This window comes from Rhinolophus ferrumequinum, chromosome 6 (assembly GCF_004115265.2).
Source record: "Rhinolophus ferrumequinum isolate MPI-CBG mRhiFer1 chromosome 6, mRhiFer1_v1.p, whole genome shotgun sequence".
Taxonomy (NCBI): domain Eukaryota; kingdom Metazoa; phylum Chordata; class Mammalia; order Chiroptera; family Rhinolophidae; genus Rhinolophus; species Rhinolophus ferrumequinum.
In genome coordinates this window covers 96,374,728-96,399,600 of record NC_046289.1, presented here as the reverse complement: position 1 = coordinate 96,399,600, position 24,873 = coordinate 96,374,728, and the positions used below count along the sequence as shown (strand labels likewise).

Below are 24,873 nucleotides of genomic sequence, written 5' to 3'. Positions count from 1 at the left end.
ACCACCAGCCCTTTCTGAGGGTTATTAAGAAAGTAAAGCCTCTTAACTGTAATCACCCCTAATTAGCCATGAGCAACTCATGAAATTACTCATGGTACTGAAGACCCTTAAATTCTTGGGGCTCCGCCAGACGTTACACTGAGATCCACCAGGAAGAAAGCCAACAAGTGCAAATTGGAACAGTTAAAACTCCTGTGAATCTGAGGCGCGGTCTTGCTCTTGGCTGGGGAGCAGGTATGTGCGAAGACGGGATTTAACTTGGAAAACGGGATTTTGACTTGGGAGTCAGATGAAACCTTTGCCAAGCTCCTGATGATGGTCAACTAAGTCAATAATTATTTGCTCCGTATGTGCAGTGCACAGGTCCTCTCCAAGGGACGCAAGAGAAGGATGGGTCAATGCAGGGTCTCGCTTTACAATCTAGCTTAGGTGGGGAAGATTTGGGGACATGCAATTGTCTGGGGATAGGACAGTGTTATCCAGCACAGCACAGGGTAAAGGTTGTGACATAGGGACCCTATACTAAGCAAGCTAGTTCCGGAGAAGGAGAATCACTGTGGACGGCTAGTCGAGCATCAGCAAGGAAGATGGGACTTAAAATGAGACCTCAGCCTACACAGGTTACACAAGCAAAGAATCCAAAGCAGTTGGTAAAAGCGTACACACTGTAACCTGAACGACCTGGGTCTGAGACCAGCATCCCCGTTTATTAACTAGGTGACCTTTGGCAATTAACCCTTTGTCTTTCAAGTTCCTCACCTGTAAAATGGGGATATTGTTTGTAACTACCTCATAGGGTGGTTGTGTTACATATTTATTGAGACTGCATGACCTCGCTACTGGACAGACACACACATACACACAAACACACACACACACACACACACACACTCAGCAGGCATGGTCCTTGCCCTCGAGGAACTTACAGTCAGGATGCTAGAGGGCTATATACTTTAAACAAACTGAAACACAAATAAGTATAAAAATAAAATTGTGATAAGAGCCATGAAAAAATGTCCAAGGTGCCTCAGAAAGTATACTAGGCAGTGGTCAGAGAAAGTCCCACTGAGGAAGTGACCTTCATGCTGAGGCTTGAGTCATCCAGCAGAAGGGGGTATGGGGACATCCCAGGGAGAGGCAATCTCCAGTGTAAACTCATGTGAGGAACTGGAAGGAAGAAGGAAGTAGGGTGGCGGGAACTTGGCGATCCCAGGAGAATATGGGAAGAGCTGACCCCATATTTACCAGATTATGGTAAATGAATGGTTGAGGGGGATAAGGAAAGAGAGGTGTCAAAGATGACTCCTTCCAGATTTCTGGTGGTCGGAGGCAGCACAAGGAGGTTCTAACGGAGCTTTTTCAGTTTCGTCGGGAAAGGGAGGGCGATGTTGAGAGGAGATGTGATGTAAAGCAGTGGTTTCCAAACCTGACAAGAAGTCAATCAGAAAACATATTAAATTATCAAAACAATTTGAAAATAGATTTACAACCACTGCTTATAACCATGAACCTTGTCCTCTCTGTGTATTTTGCTTTCAGGTATTGGCTGATAATAGAAGGAAGCCAACATGATTATCCTGTCATTTGGAAATATGGTTTCTTTCATCTTTAGCTCACCCTTTAAAAATTCGTTTTGAATGTAGGTTTTATGTGCTCACATAATACATTGATACATTTTTAAAAAACAGCCAAACATCCAATAGAGTTAGCCACTCAAACATTTTTTACTGATGGGGCATGCAGTCAAAAAAAAAATTTTGGAGACCATTGCTCTAGAATGTATTTTAACCAACTTCTTGTCAGATTTGGTCAGTCAAGTTTTTTTCATGACATGGTTGTACCAGCTCTGCCCTTTCCTTGGTATTCATTTGTGCTTCCATGATTGGTATCGTGTTAAATCAGCTCTGCTTTTCAAACTGTGGGTCACAACCCATTAGTCTATCATGAAATCAATTTCATGGGTCATGACCTGCACTTTTTGTAATGCAAAAAAAAAGAAAAGAAAATACCAGCATTTATCACACAAAATAAGGGTAGGTATTTCTTTTCTTTTTTTATTAGTTTCAGGTATACAGAGGCACATGATAGACATTTACACCCTTCACAAGGTGATCACCCCCCAATACACTACCCCTCTGACATCATATATAGCTGATACAATATGCTTGACTATCTTCCCTATGCTGTACTGCACATCCCATGACTATATATGTATATATATCATATTACATTATATATCACGCTGGTCAGGCATCTACACAATCTATGAAGTGATCCACCTGGTAAGTCCAGTGCCCATGTGGCACCCTACATAATCTTTACAACATTATCGTGATTACTAACTTGCCTTTTCTAATCCCTTCACCTTCTCCCCCATCCCCACCCCCCCATCTAGCAAACATCAGTTTGTTTGTTTGTTTTTTCCTATGTCTCTGAGTCTATTTGTTTTGTTTCCTCGCTTCTTCTGTTCTTTAGATTCCACATATACTGAGATCGTATGCTATTTGTCTTTCTCAGTCTGACTCACTTCACTTAGCATAATATTCTCTAGGTCCATCCGTGTTGTTGCAAATGGTAAGATTTTGTTTTTTTATGGCTGAGTGATACTCCTTTGTATAAATGTACCACAGTATCTTTATCCAATCATCTATCGATGGACCCTTTGGTTGTTTCCATGTCTTGGCTATTGTGATTTCTTAACTGTGGCTCCATCAGAAACGTTTAAAAGCCCTTGCTCTGGAGCCCAGAAGGCAATGAAGGAGTCTAACTGTGATTGGGGGAATAAAATCCTGAAAATAAACAAAGCCATGTTATGCAAGCCCCTGAAAAGTGACTGCAGGAGAATTTTTGATGAGATGGCAAGAAAGGGCCATTGCAGGTTCTGGAGCAGGGAAGGAACTGATGAAAGTAAGGTTTCCCGAAAATCCAGTTGGGAACCACGCATGGGGCGAGTAGACTGAGTAACCGTGCTATCTATGGAGCTGAGTCCGCCTCTGAGGTTGCTCCTCAGTGACAGTGAACAAAAAACCTAACAGCCTAGTTTCTACAAGAACATATGCTCCCTGGGGGATGGAGGCCGCACGTTCTCTCCTTTCCACAAAGATCTTACAGGAAGGTTAACAAGTCACCTGATTTTGTTCAGGCCAGAGCTGCAGTCCCCACACACCAGGAAGAAGCAGCAGGAAGCTTCAAGTCTCAGGGTGGCGGTGACAGAAAGGCGGGCCACAGCAGATCTAACCCAGGGTAGAGAATGGCACCCCTGGTCCTCGGAGGTGCCACTGAGCCCGAAACAGTGGCGCTGCTCCGCTGCTCCTCACCCACAGGCCCATGTCTCAGTATCTTGCCTGCCCCTTTCCTCATGCCCTGACCAGAAATCCTGGAAGACCCCGCCTGATAGGAGGCCATCCTCCAGAAGAGAAGGATGTGCTTGGCCTGTCATGACTGGGTTCAGAAAGGCACATCCCCATTACGGGCGCCAGTTCCGCTCCCTTCCTCCCACACACAGGCTTCTCCCTCTGGAACTCCCACATGTAAAGCAACCACCAGGATCAACAAAAGCCCCAGTCCTGGGGGGAGAGGAAGTGACTCACCAGCAAAAGAATGAGGACCAGAGATTTCCAAAGGAAGCAGTTCCAGACCCCAAGTGAGCCCCCAGTACGTAACACGTGGTGAGGTCGAGTCTCAGAACCTGCCCGTTCCTCTGTGAAGGCTGCCCCCCGAGGGTCCTGACAGACTGGGAGCCTCTGAGCTAGATCCATCCTGTGCTCACCAACATGTTCTGCTGCCCTGCGGCCATTTACACCTCTCCACCCAGAACCCTGGCCCACTGTTTGCAGCGCCCCCTACCTGACAGTGCAGGTGTCTGTATGTGCACCAAGTACCAGAATGACAGCTCCCAACATCAGGGTATGTCCAACCCACACCTGTCTTCCATTATGAGGAAAGTGGAAGAAGAGTCAAGAATCAACTTTTACTAAGAACCAAATATGGGACATAAGTCATGTTATTTAATCCTCACAGCAAAACTGAGGCCACAAAGCAGGTCAAGGGTCTGGCTCGGACTGCACACAGACCACTGACACCGGAGTTGGTCTTCTTTTCACTCTATTAGACTCTCTGCCTTCCACCTGGTAGAGGGTCATGCCCAGCTAGACACTCACTGAATAAATGAATGAATGAATGAACGAATGAGTAAACGGATTTGCTGGGAGACCACCATTTCAGGAATGACTGTTTATTTTGCCATGGACATCATCTAAAACTACATGAACCAAAATGAGCAATTTAAAAACCTATTATTTCAGATAATGATGCAGAGGCTGAGGATGCTAGCAAACACCTACTAGTGGTTACTGTGTAGCAGATGGAGTCTAAGGGCTTCACACACGTTAACTCATTTTATCCTCACAACAACCGCTGAAGGAGGTACCCCTGGGAAACAGAGGCACAGAGAACTGAACTAACTTTTCCAAAGTCACCAGCTAGTAGGCAGGAGAGCCAGGAGTCAAACGCAGGAAGCCCGAGCCCAGAGTCTATGCACTTAGTCATCTTTCGACATTGCCTTCTTGCCGACACAAACAGGGCTGGCACCAATGATCAAAACAGAAGTTGCTGCTACAGGTCTTTCTCCGACGTGTCCTCTCCAGCACTAGTGTGGAGGTAAAGGAACACTGTAGGCCTCAATGGATACACTGCATGAATCTCTCACGTCACAACACAGCAGAGTGGCCACACATCCCCTGCAGGGCTGGCACCAGTCCCCCTGATTAGGTGGGGCAATCAGGTCACCACTGGCTAATGATCACACAGTGCCTACTGCATTAGGCTTCATGCAAGACACTCAATAGGAAGGGGAGTGGAGAATGCCTGCCCTCGAGGAGCTCACCCTCCTACTGAGGCTGACCAATAAATAAACACAAATGAATGTTTTTTGACAATGATAAATTACCTCAGACTGAGACTCCAATGCCTGGTACAGGCAAGAGGGAGCCCCAACATTCCAAGGCCATCAGCAGCACAGCAGCCTTTAGGGTTAGCACTTCCATTACCCTTGTTATATACTGGGCACCACACCGAGGGCTTTGTGTACCAGTTCATTTAATCTCATAACAACTCTATGAAGTAGGTAGCTAGCGCTGCCCCCAGGTCACAGAGGAGAAAACTGAGGCACCGGAAGACTAGTGGATTTCCCCACACCACAGAGAGTACGCAGCAGTGCTGGTGGGCTTCAAAGCCAGGCAACGTGACTCCAGAATCTATCCTTTGATCCCTGCCCTCGCTGCCTCTGGGCTCTGGGGATGCCGGCATGGACCAGGCAGGCTTTAAGGGATTAGAAGAAGCAGAGCCGGAATCTCAGGCACAGGGAACTAATAGCTGGTTGAGCGACAAGGTTTGAGGAAAGACAAAGGCTTCTAAACTTTCAAAAGAAAATGAGGGAGTCATGTGTTTTGTGAATGGACAAACCCTCTACTGGAGAGAGAGCACAGTGTGAATGAATGACAGAGGACCAAGGAGCCATTAATGCCCAGTGAGCCAAAAGGGGAAGTGAAAAAGGAGCAAGCTGGGAAGTAGAAACCCAGGGGGAGGCGATTCTGAGGTGGTGGTCAGGTGGAGAAGGAGGTGCAGGGTGTCCCCTGCACCCCTCAACTGAGAAGATGTGGTGGGTGTTTAAGAAAGAACTTTGGTTGAAGAAGGGAGAAGGCTCCCAAGAAGAGCAGCCAGAAAGCAAGAGGCAGAAAAGGGGGTGTTTTTCTTTCTTGAAGGTACGCCCCACTTGAAATGAAACGATTATCCAGAGCAGATGGGAAGAACAGAGGGAGGGATATCCCTTAAATCGTCATCATGAACAATATGATGGGCAAACAGGTCTGCCAACAATGGAGGTACAGGTCTAGAAGCTTAAAAGAAAAAGGAGCATCTTCTCTTTTAACAGATACCAAACACGCTCTGTTTATGCTGCTTGCCCCTCATTGGACAGGGCACTTCTCAAGGCGAGAGCTGTTTTCTCATCTTGACATCTTTACTCTTCGGTGCCTGGTACAGGTGGCCATGCAGCGCAAGTCTGTCGCATTAGTGGATGAATGGATGAATGCATAAAGGATGAATGGCATGTGTCTCTAACAGGCTTTTACTTCTTAGAAAACAGGGTCCCTGGCTGATTTCTCTCTGGCTGCTATTGCAGATCCTCAGTGAACGTCCATGGCCCCAGGAGGAAGGCACTAACCCACAGCGGACACATGCTGTCTCCAGGGAGGCCCACCCTCCTGAGCCCTCTGGTGGCCGTGACCACTCACCACAACTCTTTCAGGAAATCTTGCCCCAGGCAGCAGGACACTGACCTTGGAGCCCCAGGCTGGTCACATCACCAGCCTCTTCCCACTGGGCCTTGGGCGGAGGCCAGCCAGCCAGAGGAACGTTCTCCTAACACTCCCTCTGCGCTGGGTCTTTGCTGAACCCCCTTGCAGAGCCCATTCTTTTTTCCCTGTCACATTCAAACTCAGCCACAGAACTCATTTCTCCCCGGTGAACCTCCACACCTCAAACTGGCTTTCCCACAGCAACATGAAAACCCACAGAATCTGAATTAGAAAAAAAAATGGTGAAAATGCCCTGGATATTTTCAAGTTCACACATTACAGTGGGTTTTGTTACTCACTGAAGAAAACACCTGACTTCTCCTTTGTTACCTGTAGAAATTAGGTAATGAGCCCAGATTAGTTAAGGATTTTAATACAAATTGCATCATTTCACAGTCATTAACACTGATGTGATCTATATATGTTTTCAGTCCTTAAAAACGTTTCCCAGGTAACTAAGGAAAAGATTCAAGGGCAGTGAGATATTTAAAATAAATGAGCGTTTTTCCTGCTTCTGTACCGAGTTGCTTTTTCAATTTCAAGTGACATGATACTGTAGATCAAAGGGGAAAATGTATTTAGAGTAAGAGCACTGTCTCTTCCCCAAATATTACTTCCTTAGGCATTTGATTTACCTCATTTGATAAACCTGGTTACATTTCTTTCCATCTGTGTCAGTCTCACACGGGAGAACGCCAATTTAGCAATTATCACAGTGTATCATGATTTATGCGTGTCTTTCCTCCCCCTAACATGGGATTACAAAGATAAAGCCTCTTCTCAAAGACTTATTTTTTATACTCCTGATGCCTAGAGCAGCGTCTGGGGCACAGTAGGTGTTGTGATGACAGAAAGAGCTTCCATTCAATCTCACGGGGAGGCCTCCCCTTCCAAGGATGATTGTGCTGTTTTGAAGGTACGGTGCCCAGGATGTGAAAAGCCACTTTACTCCTTAGTAGTAACTGCTAATTGTTCCTGAAATTAACACCAGTGAGGACATTCTCCGCCCCACTCCTAAAGCCTCCCACACACCAACAGCTGGGGTGGGATGCAGGCCCCCTACCTCGGAATCAAGGCCTCTCAGAGACCCACTCCAGCCTTCCCCCACTCAGACTCAGCCTCTCCCCAGCATCCTCTGCCACGCGCACTGAGGAATCCCTGCGTTGCAGTTACCAAAGGAAACAAGATCAGACAACCACAGCTGAGCCCTGCATGTGACCCACAGAGTTTCTGATGTGCCACCAAGGCCTTCTTCAAGATGATGATCCAACTCATTCCTAAAACCAATATATTCTACAGCCACCTTGGTGAAAGGCAGGTGACCATCGGGATTAAGCGCAGCTTTGGCTCAGGCTAAGCTACCCTCCTGGTCCACTGTCCCTTTCTTCTGATACAAGGCCCAGGTCCTGCCATCTACAAGTGGCTTCTTGCCACTCTGGCAAGCACCTGTGTACATCTGTGTGCACACACACACACAAACACATACACACGTGTTGGGGAAGGAGGGTTTGCCAAATGCACTAACAATGAGCATTCATCCACCGAACAGATCTAGGGAATACTTCAGGGCTGGGTGTAACATAGCTAATGTGGTATTCTTTAAAAAATAAAGAAAGGCCATCTATAACATTACACATGTTTACTGAGGAATGTTTGAAAACTATGGGAAAACATAAAGAGGAAAGCTGTAATTACTCATAGTCTCACAATGCAAAGTAACCACTATGAAATTTTTTGGTGTTCCTCCTTCTGTTCTTTTTCTATGCAGAAGGCTCATACACCATTACCTGCATGTGTGACGTATACTATTTCTATGTAAACAAAATCACATACAGTTTTGCATTCTGTTTTTCACTTTAAATCATAAGCATCTCACTAGTAATAGTCAGAAACATTTTTAATTACTGTATAATAATTCATCCTGTGGAAGCCAGATAACATATCTAATAAGTTCCTTTATTGTTGGAATCTGCAATGAACATCTTTGTATAAAAGTCTTTATCTGCTTCTCTGCTTAGTTCTTTATGATAGATTCTCAAAAATAGAATCACTAAGCCAAAAGGTATGACTACTTAAGGTCCTTCATACGTATAGCTGTTTTAAAAAAGAGTGTATCCTCCTAAAATCCCACATGTAGTAGATGAAATAGACACACTTGCTAATAATGCTAGCATTATAATCTTTCCTAACATGATAATTAGTCAGAGTAGGCTAACAGCTGCAACAAACCATTCCAGGATTTCAACGGCTTAACACAACAAAAAGTATTTTTTGCTCAGCTCAATGTCTGATGTGGGTTGACAGGGACATTCTGATCCATACAGTCATGCAGGCATCGAGGGACCCAGTCTCTTTTCATCTAGTAGCTCCACCATTGTCTAGGGCCTCAGAAACCTTGGTTACTTTTTTTTCCATCCAGTGAACAAACAAGGGAAAAGAGAAATCATGGAGGACTTAGCTAATGGCTTCACAAAGGCAGCTTAAATCGCTACCACTCGTATTCCATTACCCAGCTTAGTCATATAGCTATCCCTATCTGCAAGAGAGTGGAAAACGTTGTCTGCCTATATTGGCAGGAGGAAATCTTTTGGTACAAGGTGGGCATTCAATGTGCTTGTCACAATAGGCAAAAAGAAAAACAAAATAAGGAAGTCATTTTAATATGTACTCTTGATTGCTAGTGAAGTTCAAACAAATTTTCATTTTATTAGCCAAATGTACTATCTCTTCTTACAATTTCTTTTACCAATGTTTCTGTAATGCTCATTATGTTTTTGGATTGATTTTTAAGAGCTCTTTCTAGTATTAAGGATATTAACTCTTATTTTGTCTAGGACCCTTTTTCAGTTTGAGATTTTCTTTCAATTTTTTTTATAATTTTTACGTAAATAAGTTTTTACATCTTTAAACTATCAATTATTTCCTTTGTGACTTTTCAAATTAACATCTGATCACAGAATCACAAAGTACAAAAAAACTGGGAGATACTAACCCAACTCCCCAATTTCATTATTTTGTAATCATGATTTACCAGTGAATAAACTCACACTCAATGAAATAAAATGACTGGCATAAAGTTTTGCAGCTAATTAAAGGCAAAGCTAGAACTAGGGGTTTTTAAATTTTATTGAGAGTGTAATACATGACAAGCTACGCTAAGCACTTTTCGAACATTGTTTTGGTTGATTCTCAAGACATCTCTGAGAGGTAGGTGCTACTGACATCCCCATTTTACAGAAAAGAAAACTGAGGCTGCAAGTAGTGATGTAATATACCCGAGCTTACAGAGCTAGTAAGTGGTAGCCACGTGATTTGAGCCCAAGCCCACATGATTGTTGGGCCCATGGCTTGCCTTAGCACTACAATGAGTGCCTCGCAGTTCTCCTGACACACTGCATCAAATATAGCCTCCCAGAAAGGATGCCAGGTGCCAAACAGAGGCTACGGCCTGGGCCCCAGTCAGGGGAGATGCTGTGCATGAGGTTGTGCTCGGCCCTGTTCACTGCAGGACGGCTGTGGCCCTGAGTCCAGGATGTTTCCTCAGTGCCCCCACGCATTTACCTGTCCAGAATGCTTCCTGGCTCGGTGTGCCGCAGCCACCATAAATCAACCAGCCACACGCTCTGCCCTTGCTGCTTCTGAACGTCAGGGGAAAGGATTTGACTTTTCCTGCTCGGCTCTTCGGGCTTCTGCACTGACATTTGAGTTATGTCATTATTTTCTTAAAGGACAGAAATCTAGTCAATGATTTATAGTAATCACTATTGTGCGATGTATGCCAAAAGGCTTTGTACATCCTTACAGAAGGAAGCAGAAACCTAGCAAATTAGTCTTACTTCTTGGACACAATTCTGTGACGGGCTGCTATTAGGTAAATCCAAAATCTGGTGCCACGATTAAAAGATTATGATAATTTGAAACAGCCAGCCATCTCAGGAATTAGGAAACATTTTCAAGGAGGCCAAGAGAGGCAAGTCATTGGAGTCAAGGTCACTCAGAGGTCAACGGAGACAATAAAAGGCAATTGGGTTTAGCAAGAATAAAACTGTCACCATATCCATTAAACTCCATTGTCAACGGCCATGCAAATCTGTTCTCTTCCTGTCTCTTCTGTCTGCCTTGTTGGTCTCCTTGTGACCCAAACCAGGACTAGAAAAATATCAATAATAACCCACCCCCCACCAACAAGCTATGCAAGCCGGGTAAGGACTCTTACACTCTGACCTCTTTGATTATATCTCATGCTGAGGTCTCAAACAACAACATCTCAAGACCTACCCTCTCATTCAGACTGTTTTCCTGTATTTCTAGTTTGCTCCTGCTGATGGCCTGCTCACAATGAATAATAAAAGGACCAGGTTACCAGCTCCACACCAAGTCCTCCACCTGCCAAGGTTTCTTACTTTGGTGGTAGCCATCAACTTCCTTCCAGTGAGAACGCTCAAAGCTTACCTGGGCTTCCATGATTCCCCCCTCCAATGTTCCCTAGGCCCAGAGTTTTGCCAACTCTCAACTCTTCATTTGTATTATCCCTGTTAGTTTGTATCATACCTCTTTCCTGTCCACTGCATCTTCCACCAGCCTCATGCAAGTCGTTATTCAGATAATTAGTTAGTGTTTCTTTGATTTCTCTATGCATCTCTGTCAAAAACCAGAGGGGCATATTTCTGCGTTCTCCATTTTGTTCCATTAATCTCTGTGCCTAACCCTCTGCCAGTTCCACAGTCTTGATTATTGTAGCGATGTAAGTCTTCAAACCTGGTACACTGATTCCTCCTGTTTTATTCTTCTTTTTCAAAACTATTTTCAGAAGTTTGACTATGATGTATCTTGGTATAGATTTATTTGGGTTTATCCTCTTTGGAATTCACTAAGCTTTTTGAATCTGTAGGTTTGTGTTCTCTCCTAACCTTGGGAAGTTTCCAACAATTAGTTCACCAAGAACTTTGTTTCAGTCCCATCCTCCTCTCTTCTAGGATTTCAAAGACACATTACATCTTTTGTGAGTCCTACTGGTCCCTGAGGGTCTGTTTGTTTGTTTGTTTGGTTGGTTTTTGTTTGTTTGTTTTTCTTCCCGAGTCTATTTTCTCTCTGTTGTTCAGATTGGGTAATTTTTATTGCTGTATCATCAGAATCACTGATTCCTTCCTTTGTCGTTTCTATTCTTCTGTTTAGCCCATCCAGTGAGATTTTATTTCAGTTATGGTTTATTTCAGTTCTAAAATGTTCATTTGGTTCTTCTTTATACTTGTATCTTCCTTTTCCCTGCTGAGACTTCCTATTTTTTTCTCATTTCTTTCCAGCATAATTATTCAATGAAGCATTGTCACGGTGACTGCTTTACAATCTTCGTTAGATACTTCTCAGGTCTCTCTCATCTCAGTGTCAGCATCAGTTCACAGTCAGTTTTCATTCAGTTTGAGATCTTCCTGGTTTAGGGTAATAATGAATGATTTTCCATTGAAATCTGGACATTTTAGATATTTATTATATTATGAGGCTCTAGATTTTACTTAAATCTGACACTGTTGCAACAGGGAACGGGAGGCCCCACCTCATTATGACCAGGTGTGGACACAGGTCCAGGTTCCCCACTTGACGTCCACTGACACCCAAGGGAGAAAGGGGGACTCATCGTTACCACTGAGCAGGGGTGGGAGTTCCGGCTCCTCAGCAGGTCTCCACTGATACTCACCTGGCTGGGACGGATAGAAGTGCCTCATTACTGTGCTTCAGGTGACCTTCCCGGGCACCACCGGTGGGGTGGGGGGAAGCAGAAAGGGATGCATGGCCTTGATGTTGGGGGGGAGGGCGGGTAATGAGGCAGGATAGAGAGCCTAGGAAACTGACAACCCCCTCCAGGGTACAAGGTGGTTATACAACAAGTGACGGTATCCAGTACCCGCAGCTGGAGAAAAAACAAGAACTAGTTTCATCCAGCAAGGCTAATCCCTAAGATGGGGGAACCTGGCCTTTAGCTAAGTTTAATGTCATTGTAATGTCATTTGCATTGAGGTTACTACGACTGCCATCATGCATCTGACACCATGACAGTTCTGGAGGAACGAAATAAGGAAGAAAAAGCAGATATGGAGGGTCCCACCAAGGGGAGGAGATGAATGAACCATGACAGTGGGACGTCACCAATTCTCACCCCAGGAGGGACATGAACCCCTGATGGTGACTTCCTCAGGGCGGCTCATTCTCTGAATTCATCCACACTTTCCTCTCAAGTGTGTATTTTCATTTCCAATAAATCACGTTTGCTTTCCCACATGCGTTTCGCTCTTAAATTCTTTCTTGTGCAGAGACAAGAACCCGGTCACCACTGCTCTGGGTTGAGCCCTCTCTCGGACAGCTCCCTGAGCCTCCGGTGACAGTAAGACTCCTGGGGAGGGACATCTTAGAGCTGCTGGGTGGGAGCGAAAGTCTAGGCTCCCCACAAGTTTTAACTGAGAAACGGGCTCTCAGAAACGGGGGAGGCTATCACCATTCATTCTGGAGTGAAGAATTAGCGATTCCAGAGACGAAGAATGGATTACTGGAAGTCAAATGGCAAGACAGTGGCAAAGTCTGAACTCAACACCCATGCCTTTGGCTCCAAGACCTCTTGTCTATAAACCAAGGAGCTCCTGAAGCACAGAAAGAATGCCAGCTCCAACCCATTATAGTAATGAAAAATCAAACCCGCCAGAGAGCAGTGGCTGCCTCCCTTCACATCCTGCCAGACCCCAAGGCCAGAATGCACACTTGGTTACGCACCATCATCCCCTAAACGACACAAACACACGTCTACTCACAACAGACCTTCCACACAGCAAAAGCACAGCCACGAGCCAAGAGCTACAGCGTCACAGTCACCTCTGGGGCTGGTGGTCTTCCATGTAGAGTATTCTGGCTTTCCCTACCATTGGAATCCTGGACACCAAGATATACCCAGGAGCTGCCGCGCTCAGGGCAGCCTGTCGGCCAAGCATCCCTCTCCTGGTTGGAGAGCTGGGTCTGCACCCCACTGGAGGAACCTTCCTTGGACCTGGGACCTGGCGTCTGGCCCCACCAGACACACAGTACTGCTTATTCTCCAGCAAGGGAAAGCTGATGACCTGGGAAGGGAAACTGCTAACAGCCTTTGTTTTTGTTTCCATTTTAAAAGGTTACTGACTTTACTTCATGTGCAAAGAACCAAAGTAACAATTTCAAAGAGGCTCAGCAAGTTTTGGCGCTGACCAAATATACAGAACTTTTGGGTGGGGAGGAAAGGAAAGGCAAAGAGGGAACAAACGTTTATCCCACATTCACCGTGTGCCAGATACAAGCCTTGGTGTTCCTTCCATGCCCTCCCCTGCTTTTATAATAAAAATTCCAGCCAGAATCTAGTTCCAAACCCCTACTAAAGGCCATCAGTCTGTTGAGAGTCAGGCAGAGTTGCCAGACTCGTGGATGGTATGAAATAATAAACAATTTTATGGTATATAATTGGAATCATGACATTTAATGAAGTATTTGATGCCTAAATTTCAAAATAATATGATTTAAATTGTTAAATTCATTACAATAACTACTTAAGAATTACAAATTTTGTTCAAGTAACTGTCTATGATGGTATCACCCAGGCTGATAAACACCCACAATCTTTTAATAGAACTTGTGAACTAAGCTACACTTTTATGAGCCCTGGACCGTCTATGAGTGGTTTTGTTGACTACTGAGATATTTTAACATTCACTCTTTTTACAATTTAAAACAATTTTCAAATATTATCATCATTTAGACTAGGGGTCCGCAAACTCTGGCCAGTGGGCCAAACCAGACCCACTGCCTGTTTTTGTCACATTTTCAAATGGTTGAACAAAAATCAAAAGAAGAAAACTATTTTATGATGTGAAAATTATATGAAATTCCAATTCAGTGTCCATAAATAAAATTTTACTGGCACACAGCCTGGCCCGTTCACTTATGTGTTGTCTATGGCTGCTTTTGTGCTCAAAAAGCAGAGTTGATTGGTTGCAACAAAGACCCTAGAGCATGCAAAGCCGAAATACTAACTGTCTAGTCCTTTACAAACAAACGTGGGCCGACCCCTGACCTGGACTGTCTGTGAAATGGTAGTGCCAGATTAAAACACACTGAGACGACGATGATGGCAGCAACAACAGCGGGTGAGCTACTGAGGAAGCCAAATAATGTTTTTGAGATAAGTGGGCAATTTGAGCACACGTACCGTGCAACGTCAGCGATAACACCCCAACCATGTGAAAAGAAACATTAAAGCAAAACTGCCTTCCGAGAACGTATCAAGCACACTTGCACGTTCTTTACATTTATTCCAAGGGGGGAAAAATAGTCTGAATTATAAGAGATCGGAATTCTGCGAGACCTTCCAGAATGCAGCCCACCTGTAAAACATAACAGGCTTCAATTTCCTCTCTCCCCAAGTTAGGTGTGGGGTGGGGGCTCCTGTCTCTCTGAATTCCCACCAATCACCATCTGATGCCCTTCTCCTGGGTCCCGAGCCTTCCTGCTGCATAATGGCGATCAAATTGGTCATCCTCTCTGCCAAGCCCCCCAAGGCAGGAACGGCATCTTCTTCATCTTTAAGCTGGATGGACCCTGCAGTGTTCATTTAGACACACAGTAGGCCCTTTGTTTCATTGTGGGGATGAACACTGTACCTATGCTGTCTTTAATTCCTGTGGCACGGACAGTGACTATTAGTCCACTTCACAAATGAGGAAAGTGAAGCTCAAAGAGGTGAAGCCGCTCAAGCCACACGGGCAATAATAAGGGACAAAGTCAGGACAGGAATTCACACCATTTACAATGCAGGGCACTTGCCGCCTATCAGGGGCTCAGAAGGTACTGGGTATGAAAGAGAATGAGTGCATAGTGATGTCCCTAAGAACCACTGCAGAATACGAGCAGATCTCAGAAGTCACCAAGACCTCCACTCCCCTGAGCGACAGAAGCCGGTCACAAAAGAACATGTATTGTACGATTCCGTGTACAAGTGAACACTGTATGAACACTGACATAACCTCCCTGCACAGAACTCATGAAGTCCCTTGTGAGGAGAGGTGCTGAGTTCCCCCATGTGAGCCCGAGGAAACAGTACCTACTATGGAAAGGAGAGGAGAGGTAGAAAACCAGCACCCATTCTGTTTCCCGGTACTCTCACCTGGACTCCCAGGAGCCTTTTCTCTGATGAGCCCCAGAGTAGCACCTGTGTTACTAGAAAGGCTCCTGCTTTTGACCTGGTCATTACCTGGCCCGAAACTGAGTTGCCAAAACAGAATGTGAGATAAAAAAAAAAAAGTACAGCAAATTGAACATTCATGTTGGTAGTACTAATTTTTTGATTAGGAAAAACTAGAAACAACGTAGATTGCTAACAGAGGGTGGGGCATCATGATGGAGAAAAATGATGGAAACCATCATTATGCTTAAAAACAGGAACCCTGACTAGGTCGAGGGTGGGAACTGTTTATACAAAATCATACTATGCGACAAAGATAAACTGTGCACATGCTTAAACTCAAATACAGGCAAATACCAAAGAGAAAACAGAATAATATAAGCTGTTAGTGTACTATGCAAATATGTGAGGCGGGGTGGGCAGGAAGAAGAGGAGCAAGGGGAGGAGGAAATAGGGGAGAAAAGGACAGGGAGGGAGCGAGGGAGGGAGGGAGGGAGAGCTGGTTTGGTAGTTACAGATACAGTAAAACTCAAATGAAAAAAGAGCACAGTTGTGGGATTGTAAATTATACAGGCTTTCTGGAAGGCCGATTTGACTATATGTATTAAATACCTTAAGAGTACGTTTATCTTCTGTCCCAGAAACAGCACTAGGCATTAACAGAAGTATAAAAAACGCACAAAAGATGCAGTTATATTTATAAATCATATTGAAAAACAAACATGTCCAAAAATAGGGGATTGTTCAAACAAACATTAATATTTTTAAAATACCCTGCAGCCATTAATAAAATCATATTTTGGAAGAACAGTGAGTATTTAGTACATAGGAAAATGTAACCCTATACAACAAATACATCTAACAACAAATGTTAACAATACATGATGTATTTATTGTTAAGTGAAAAAAGTAGTGAACAAAACAGTATGTTCAGCACGATGCCCATTTTATAAAACAGTGCATATGTATCCATGTGTGTGGATAATAGAAACATAGATAGACAGACACTAGAAAGATACACATTAAAAATGGGTGGCGGATTATGAATGATTTTCATTTTTCTTCTCTGTGTTTTTCTGTATTTCCTAGTTTTCTGCAATAAATATGCCTTATCCTTATAATCAGAAAAAAATGAAGTATTATATCTGGAAACTTCAAAAGCCAATCAGTAGGTCTGTCTCAATATGTGGCATCTGACACCTGGATTTACAAGCCATGCAGGAGACAGGCAGGGGCTAAAATGTGTGCTCAGCACCCACACTAGGTAGCCTGTGGCGACATAGCTGCAAAGCCTCCAGGCCATGTTTCCGGGGCAGGGGCCACTGCATCCACACTGCCTCTCCAGGATGGACCTCCACAGGCTCTGCCGAGGGCACGAGCCTAGGGCACGAGCTGAGGGCAACCCAAGTGTCTGGGACAGAGGTTGGGCCTCCTTTCTCCTCCCAGACTGAGGACCCAGCCGGCCCCACCGCCTCCACCTCCACGCTCAGGCAGGGGCACCACCCGCTGCACTGGCTCCTGCTTTCAGTTCTTTCACATCTGTCCACAGTACAGACTGGGCACTCCCTGGAGCTGCATCTGTTCTGATGCTGTAACTCCACCCCTTCCCTAAGCAAAAGAGCCTTACTTTTTATTTTTAAAGTGGGTCACACACCAATCCAAAGGAATGAAGTAGTGATGTATGCTTTGACACGGGTGAGCCTTGAGGACATTATTCTTAGTGAAAGAAGCCAGTCACCAAAGATCACATATTGTATGAGTTCATTTATATGAAAAGTACAGAATCCACAGAAACAGAAAAGAGATTAGTGGTTTCCAGGGACTGGAGGAGGGAGAAGTAGGGTGGGACTTCTGATAGCTACAAAGTTTCTTTTCGTGATGAACTATTCTGGAATCAAATAACGTTGACTGTTGCACAACTTTGCGAATAAAGTAAGCACCACTGAATTATACACTTTAAAATGGTGAATTACAATGAGATTTTTCAGTGGGTTACAATTAGACTGAGGTCCTAACTGGCTCATTAGTTCCACAGAGCATACGCTTTGGAGCCAGGTGAACTGGAATTCAAACAAAATTCTGACACCTACTTGCTGTGTGAGCCTGTGTAAGTTCCTTAACCTCTCTGAGCCTCACATTTCTAAGCTGCAGAATAGGAATAACGTCTAGCTCACATGGATTGTTGAGAGGATTAAATAACATAATGCAGTCCCTGACACAGAACTCTGCAACAGTGGTTCCTTCTCCCTTAGCTGGCCAGAGGGTTCTCTGAACTTCACGCAGAATGAAATCCTGGGCCTCACCAAAGGCAAGCAGGGCCTGGGACTTGTCTGTTCTGGAAAAGACAGGCATGGACTAAATGGAATTAGAGGCTAGGATGTTAGTGCACATCCTATAATGAGACCAAAACTTGAAGGCATGGCTCCACTGGCAAGGCTCACCGCTAACAGCAATAAACTGGCTCACACAGTCTCAAAGGGCCTCATGTCCACTGGCGGGTCCAGCCCTCCTCTCAACCATTGATAAGTGTTACTATTATTAGCTTCGATCAAGGATGAAGCAAAGGGGGCTCCAAGAAAACAGAAAAGGAAACCGCTGCGATTTGCATCCATTTTTTTTAAACTTTTTAAAAATTCACTTTGTCGAATGATGATGCATTTTGTTAAAAATAAAAAAGTTTCCACAGGTTAAAAATGAAGCACAGGTCAGCAATAGCTTTACAATATTAAAAAACTAAATCAAAGACTTTCTCTTTAAACATCCCTCCCCCACTCCCGACACACACACACACACTTTCTCCCTAAAATGTTATTAGGAGCCGCAGAGCAGGAAGGGCTGACTCCACAGCTCTGGGGTTTGCTCTCAAAGCAGTTGACCTCTCGACCCTCGGCCACTCTGCTCAGGCTGTCAGGTCACAGAGAGGCTGGCAACGGGCAGAGCTGGTGTGGAAGTGGCCGTGCCACAAGAAGACCAGGCCGGCGTCGCTGCCCAGTCCACCGGGTCTGGCTGCCAAGCACAGAGGCAGAGGCGGGCAGGGTAATAAACAAAGGGGCGGCTGAAGGCCAGGGCGGGCAAGGGGGAGCACAACCTGAGGCACGTGAGGGTCAAACAAGCACCATCACTCAAAGAGTAGTTGTTCACCCAAAGCAGGTCTGAAGACGCAGCAGAGAAGCTGCACATCCTCTTTGCCAGAGAAGATCTCGTCTCAGATCTTAGGCGGGTAATGAGAAGAAAGTGATAGCTACCATGCGCGTGGCACTTCCTGAGACGGCTTTAAGCATTTTACATTCTCATAACTCTCACCCACGACCCCCATTTCACAGATGGGAAAACGACAGCACACGAGGTTAAGGAAATGTGTGGGGACACACAGAATGGGGGCGTCAAGGCCTGACGTCAGGGGGCTGGCTCCGAGGCTCCTCCCTCTGCAGCTCAGTGCTGCCCCCTGATGGGGAGGGACCGGACCCCCTGCTGCCAGAGAAGGTGCCCAGCCGGTGCCAGACTCCCTCCTCTGTCTTCCTGGAAATGACACACGGTCAGAGGCACTGCATCTCAGGAGGAAAGGTCTGTTTGGCAACTACAAATTTGTGACTTGCTGATATGATCAAACAGAAGCAGCTAGAAAAGCCTCCTAGTGGTCTGTGTACCCATTTTCATAAGGAATTAATCTCTCTTGACTGAGCCTCCAAGAAAAACGGTAAGTCCAAGAAATGGTCTGTCATCCCACCCCAGTCCCCTGGTAGTCCTCCTTGCCTTAAATCAAAGGCCATGCCCCCCTTTCATCAGACGCCTGCGGATAGTTCTCTTGCCATTTCCCTGCCGGGGCTCAGAGGGCCAGGCCTAAGGGGTTAACATCTCATTTCCTCTCGTCTTTCAAGCCTTAATCCCCATCCTGAGCTGGGTACATTCCAAACCCACCTGGAGCAGGTCATGACGAGCCCCGGCCCATGGCTGGCCCTTCATTTCCCCTGGCAGGAGATTAGATGGGGCACCCATTAATCACTCATTACTTGTGTCCTCGCTGCTGGCCAGCCCTCTGGCAGCCAGCCAGCTGACTGGAGGGTGGGGCAGGTCCGCCTCTGCCGGCCCCAGGTTGTGACCCGCCCAGTGCCACCCTCCTGGGACCAGACACCACAGTGCAGCCCGGCCCTCTGTCCTCTGGCCCATGCCCACCAGGAGAGGGGCCAAGGGGGAGCACTACCGGGGTACCACCTAAGCCATCAGCTCCGGCAAAGCGCCTCAGAGAAGACAACGTTTAGTTGAAAGATTAGGTAAAAAGAAGAGATAAGTAGGAAAAGACTACTGTCCCACGACAACTAATCACCAATAAAGAAAACTGCTGCCTACTTGTTTTTTAGGGCCTTTTTGGAGGAGTCTAAAGGGAAGCTGGGTGGGGGAGGGGATGTTGAATGGAGAAGTCAGGATTATTGCTGCACAGCTAGGGGCGTTCATTTGCTGGGTTTCAATATAAGGTTGCAATATTCAGCCCTTCAGACACAACACCCCGGGACCCGCGGGGCCCCGAGATTATATATATTTCTATAGCACATATGTTGAGTACCACTGGTCGGCCCAGCACCGATCAGGTACAGAGTGGATAAGGGATGGGACGAGGATGACACGGAGCCCTGCATCCCCACACCGCCCGCCAGGCTTTGGCCATCCCTTTGTTACGGATGGGGAAACTGAGGCTGGGGATCGGAGAGGGGCAAAATAAAGGCTTCTGGAATGAGGGAAATGTGTCAATATCCAAACCCCATTCTGGGGAAGGAAGTGCAACTCACCAGGCCAGGGAGGAAGTGGCTGGCAAGACACATTTAGCCCTATTTGGGGAGTCGCGGCCCATTTCTTACCCCAGGAAATCTGGGGCTCCAGAACCAACTCACCCTGATCCTTCTCTCTCAGCACTTGCTCAGGCCCAGAAAGAAGTTCCCAGGGAGCCTGAAGGGGGCAGGGCTTCCATGCCTCTGTGGGGAGGGCTGGGGGTGAGGAGTATGCTTTCAGGACCAAACGGAAGATCCCTTTGACCAAAAGAGAGTTCTCCACCCAGCCTGGGCCAGGGTGCTCCTCTGGGCATGCTCAGAGTCCAAGCGACGGCCGGCCTCCGTTAGAAAAGAAATGTTACCTGGGATGAACCAGCTTAGTAACTCGCTACCTGTCACTAGCACCTCCTTGTGAAGGCAGCCTAGGGCAGTGGTTCTCAGACCTGAGCCTGCCACAGAATCACCTGAGACCGTCTTAAAAATGCAAACTCCTGGGCTCTGCCTCCACCCTGGAATCCGTTTGGTTTTTTTGTCTCTTTTTTCACCAGATCTGAACTCTGATTCAGATGTTCCAAAGACAACCCTTTCAGGAAAGAATGATATAGTGGAAAGAGCACCAGACTCATAGAGCTGGATTCTAGATTTAGGTTCAAAACCTGAGCTATTAGCTTCAGGCAAGTGACCCAGAGTCTTCTTCCTTCTAAAATGTGGGTGATAATGTCTCTATCATAGGGTGCTGGGAGGATTCAAGCACCAAGCACAGCACACAGCAGTGCTCAGTAAACAGGACCTGAATCAGTCAGTTCATCAGGCCAGCGAGGCTCCAGAAACCAGAGAAGTTGGGTTTGGTGGATTGGGGAAAGAAAGGGCAAAACAGGCCGGGGACATGCGGGGTGTCTCCGCATCAGTGCACAGGTCCTGAAGGGGGGCAAGGGGCGCAGTTCCTGAAAGGGAGCCAGAGTCAGAATAAAGCAAGAGCCTCCCACTGAAGCCCCCCGCCCCCGCGTCAGCCTGTAATAGTTCTAATCCATTATTTTCCCAGAGAAGGCAGTCAATCGACACATGAAACCTTTACATCCACACATACACAAATAAATAACACAATCACACACAAAAAGAAAGCTACAAGGTAGGAAATGGGGAGGAAAGAGGGGAAAGATGGGAAAAGTGGGATGCGAGGCCAAACCCAGTCAAGTCATGTTTTCAAGTTTGCTGGTCCTGGTAACAAGTGGGTACTATGCTGCCCGCCTTGGAGGGGCCCCAAGAGGAGAGGCCAGGAGGCTTGCCCACTAGGACATGTCGAGGCTGAATACAGAGTCAGGGCAAAGAATGCAGGACAGCACAGAAGGTGGGTCCAGGGAAGAGGGCTATGTATGCAAGAAGGCTGGGATGCACTTCCCGGCAAACTTGAAATTAATGGAATGGAAATCTGCATTTCTGAGCTGTGGGTGGGGGGCACACAAGACCACAATAAAGAGAATGGGTAAGTGGAGCGAAGAGTTTTAGGAGAGAAAAATCGGGGTATTCTTGGGTCAATAAAGCAGACTGGGATTAAGACAAGTTTTAAATGCCCAGGTGAAGAATGACCTTGGATCAACCCTACCCATAACAGCACAGTCACATCTCTAGGTCTTTGCTCAAGCTCTTCCCTCTACCTGGCATGCCCTCCCTCCTTCCAGCCTTTCCCATCTCCTTGGACTCTTCCTCATACTTCAAAGCCCAGCTGGAACTTTCTTAGCTCTTCCCATGCAGAAAAAATGTCTCCCTCATCTGTGGCTCCTGAAGCTTTGCACCCCCCCGATATTTTACATTGTTTTGTGGTTATTTCTTTATGTCTCTTTATTTCCCAGGTGGCCATTAATCATCTGCTAGCCTGTCAACAAATTGAGGGCAAGGATATTGTCTTGTTCTTCCTTTAAGCCCCAGCACATAGCAACAGTCCCTGGCACACAGCAGATGCTCAAAAAATCTACCGGAGACAAATGAAATAGAAGTGAATAGTGGGGAGCCATTGTGATTTCTTAAGAGGAATGAAGTGGTGAAATCAGAATTTTAGGAATATTAATCTGTCAGCATGAACAAAGATGGATTAAAATGAAGAAAGAGACTCATGGCGAGGAGTCAAGAGGGGAGATTATTACTGTCATTTGGACACAGGGTGGGGGCAGAGGGAATGGAAATAGAAAATAATTTTCTGTGATATCACAAAAGAATGTGGAAGGGATTTGGTAAGAAGCTACAAATACGGGTAATGGCATGGGGCAATAGGGGTGCTCAAACATCGAGATTCCTGGACAACTGGGAGAAAGGGGGTGCCACAAGAGAAATGTGGGGGCCTGAGAAGGAGAGAGGCAACACCTGGCCTCTCTCGAGGATAATTGATTGTGATCACAACAAGCATTTCTAGGCAAAACAAAAACAAAACCCACAACACCTCCAAATCAGAATTTCCAACCCTGCTCTTGTTCCCCAACTCTGGGTTGTATTTTATTGTATTTTCCTAAAAGTCAGTTAGAAACTTTTCTTCATGGCAGGGGAGCCTGAGATGGATATAAGACCAACCTGGTGCCCTGCTCAGGGCTGGGCATGCAGATCACATGAGCTCAAGCCATCAGCCCTCCCTACAAGAGGCCTGCCTGATGCCCGGCTTATACAGTAAGTGCTCCAGTCTTCTGATCACCCACTCTCATTTCCCAGGCCAGGACCTCTGGGAAACCCCTGCTCCAGCCCTGCAAAGGTTTATAGGAAAGTCCCAGGACTCCCGTCTGCTTCCTTGCATTAACTCCAGGGGGAGGATTTTGTTTTCTAAAGGAATTCAACTATGGTGCCAACAAAAATCTATAGGAATTGAGGGGTACTCGATTTAAAGCACATTTTTTAAATGTTTGCTTCTTTGTATATTGAGACCCAGTAAGATCCTATAAATCCCAACCACTTCATCACCTTCATCAATGAAGTAGAAGACACGTGCAGGTTATGCAGGTTTTAAGTGCTGTGTGATCTCTGAAAAAGATCTTTAGACTATTCAGTGTCCAGGTGCCTTCTGCTGTGGAGCTACAGTTGGACAAGATAATTCCTTAGACCTCTCCTGGGTCTCTATTTCTCTTACTCCTAATCCCAAAAGGCATTCCATGATCGCTCAGCTACTCAGGTCCAAGACTTCAGATTCACTTAATGCCTGCAAAGGGGTGAAACACGCGTGGTGGGGTCACAAAGGAGACGGGAAGAGACGCAAGTACTATGCACATTTAATAGCAGGAGTGGAGGCTGTGGGGCGCGGGGCTGAGTGTGGGCTGCTTCGGAAACACCAGCCCCACAAATTCCAGATGCTAAGTGGGCCTGAGAACAATCTGAAAGCCCCTTCCCAAGTTAGGGCTGATGTTATTTCAAAGTAAAAAATACTAACTCACAGATCCCTAAAGCCCCGAGGTGAGCTAGCTCTGTAAAAGCTAATTCTCTGAGTGCGCCAAGGGACTGCAGGTACTTGGGCTGCACTCAGGCAAGTGTCCAGAGTTGGCGGAAACAACTCATCCACTCCGGCTCCCACAGGCACTGGGTCGCCGCGGCTTAGCTGAGACACACACACGGATTTGAGGCTTTCTAGAAAACAGAGTGGCCGAGGCCCCAGGCTGGGGGCTCGAGGCGCGCCGACCGAGAGCTGACCAGCTGGCCCTCCAGCCCGGAGCTGGAGGGAGGCGAGGCTGGGCTGGGGGCGCACGGGCTGGCTGGGGACTCGCCGGTCCCCTCTCCCGAGACCCAGAGAGCGCGGGCCGCGACTCCAGGACGGCCGAGGATGACGGTCCCTAGAGTTTCAGAGTTGGAGGGCGGAGGGGTGAGTGTGGGCGCCGGCGGAACAGAACAAATCCTCCAGGAAGGGAAGAGAGGGAAGGACGCGCAGCCGTCGCACGGACCAGGCGCGGCTGGCTCCCCGAGCCCCGTGCGGGCGCAGCCCCGCGGCGCCCCGGACACACCCACTGCGCCCGCCCGCCCGCCGCCCGCCCGCGGTCCAGACGGAGCCAGAGAGGCGGCAGGGGCCGGGCCAGGTCGGGGTCGCGCAGGCAGAGAGCAGGGGGCGCGGGGCGCGGGTGGCTCTGCTCACCTGGCGGTCCGCGTCCTGGAGCGGCCGGCGGCCGCCTCGCCTCACCTCGCCCCGCGTGGTTCCCGGAGCCGGGCAGCCCGAGCCCGCCGCATGGACGGCCGCCGCCGCCCCGCGCCCTCCCTGCACCGGCTCCCGCGGAGCCCCGGTTCCGTGTCCGGCTGCGCGGGCGGCCAGCGGCTCGGGCGCGCGCGGAAAGCTCTGGCTCGGAGTTTGGGATCCGGAGAGCCGGGACCCGCGCTCCCTCCGTCCCTCCTCCCTCCCCCACTCGCGGCCTCCTGCTGTCATCTGGAGTCGCTCCTGCCGCCCCCTGGCGGCCGCCTCGGGAAGGACCGGCCCTCACAATCCACACCTGAGATTCCAGAGGGGCCCCTTAAAGGATGAGAGAGGCTGATCTCTGGGTACCAGCCTGTAGATAGGACAGTCCAGACAGAGGCAAGGAAGGCAGGACGGTGGCAAGAGTGG

The 24,873-nt window shown here is 47.0% G+C and overlaps 1 protein-coding gene across 1 annotated transcript in view; it reads right to left on the bottom strand.

Annotated features, from left to right (window-relative positions):
- The window catches only part of THSD4 (thrombospondin type 1 domain containing 4), a 585,321-nt gene extending 560,785 nt beyond the window's left edge, over positions 1 to 24,536 (bottom strand). Inside the window, exon 1 of the mRNA XM_033109294.1 lies at positions 24,412 to 24,536. The gene's annotated coding sequence lies outside the window, so the exon portion shown is untranslated. The remainder of the gene's footprint in view (positions 1 to 24,411) is intronic.
- Positions 24,537 to 24,873: the final 337 nt, after the last annotated feature.